The sequence below is a fragment of the Mytilus californianus genome, unplaced genomic scaffold (assembly GCF_021869535.1).
Source record: "Mytilus californianus isolate M0D057914Y unplaced genomic scaffold, xbMytCali1.0.p SCAF_23, whole genome shotgun sequence".
Lineage (NCBI taxonomy): Eukaryota > Metazoa > Mollusca > Bivalvia > Mytilida > Mytilidae > Mytilus > Mytilus californianus.
In genome coordinates, this window is record NW_026262672.1 from 1,903,502 (window position 1) to 1,905,378 (window position 1,877).

The window sequence follows — 1,877 nt, forward strand, 5'->3', positions numbered from 1 at the left end:
ATAACAAAAAAAGGAACTATAAATGTGATTATCCGAAATATTTATAATTAATCACATTTATAGTTCCTTTTTTTGTTATTGGTGTTGTTGTGTACACTTTTTAAGCGTTTATATATATATATATATATATAAAACATGATAACAACCTTATGTTAAATTTATATTTCATGTCACTAGGAAACATAAAAAGGGGAAGCAGCAACAGAATGACTGGCAGAATTAGAAGAAGAAAACTTGATTTTAGATAATGAACGTTTACGGGAAGGTTGAAACTTGAACAAGAAAATTTAAAACTAGCGAAGAATGTGTTTATTTTGACAAAAACAATGTCTCATATGTAAATTGCAGACTGAGTATCCTGATTTGTGTACACATTTTAAATGAACTATAATTACAACATGTGTAATACTGTAAATCTGGATATTTTGGTGTTCAATTCTAAATAACTTAAAATTATGACTTATTACTATTTTTTCCCCAAACACATGTATAATAGTTGGTAAAATATTGTTTCACATTGTAACCATTTTGTCACCTTGACATAAATTCATATCATTCAAATATCAGCAACTACTGTATATTTTAGAATTTTTGTATTTTGGCCCTTTTTCAAATTTTAGTTAAGTGGTGGCTATAAAACCGTTGCATAATGCTAGGCTTATCAAATCTTTGTGCGAGAGATCCCTTCGTTTTTTTTTTATATTCTGATGTATTAATTCAAATATAACAAAAATGATGTATTTTTATTTGTTTATATTAATAAATCCAAGAAAATTTTTTATTGCAGAAACAGGCAGGACAAAAAGATTTTGAGGAAGATTTTGAAACTTTGGACGGTCAATATATCAATGATACTTAACCGGCATTCGAAGATTACCAATCACCATCCATTCTAGAATCAAGATCTACTTACAGCTTCAGTACTAATTTTAACAAGGAAGTGAGTACATAGGTTTTGTACAATGTTTTTATAGAAATAAGGAGATGTGGTATGATTGCCAATGATACAACTAACCACAAAAGACTTTACATTCAAATGAATGTGGATGTTTGAAGTGGCATAAACATATTTTTATTATTCTTAAACCAAAGGTCAAGTGTGAAATTATTGCCTTTACTTCTGCATATAATATTTTTTTTCTTCAAATTTTCATCATTATCATCTTCTGCAGCATTATCCCAACAATTTGTTAACATATTTTTGGACAAGCAGAAAAAAGAAAGCCTGTGTTGACAGAAGAGCTAAATTCTAATTCCACCGAGAGAAAAGAAAACACACACACTATTCAAGATTTTCATATGTACCCACCAAATATAGAGGGCTGACTGCAGTAAGCATGGAAATGTCTACATTTCAGAATCCCAGTAGTAGTGAATTTGTCGTAATGATACCACGAAACATTGGAATGCAAGCTGGTATTAAACGTTACGGTGAAGACAATGATAGAGACTGGACGTTTGTATGCTTTGACGAAAGACCATATAGTCTATTCCAGAAGATTTTGAATGAAGCTGGTATCTGTACATATTGCCTTAGTAACAAGACGTGTTCATATAAAGCATATTTAAAATCAAAAGAAGAGTAAATGAAACACCATAAACGCCAACAGTCCGATTTACCAAGTGCGTATCAAAATTAATAAAGACAGCAGTAATATACCACTGTTCAATAGTCATAAATCGAAAACAAATTCGGGCCACAAACCAAAACCGAGGGAAACACATCAAATACAAGATGAAATCTGCAAGTATCAGAATAATGCTTCAAAAGGTATTTTCATTATGCATACCTTGTATTGAACCAAACAAATTAGAGGAATACCTTACACTTAATGATATTATTCTACTTAATGTTACATAAATACCACAATACACCA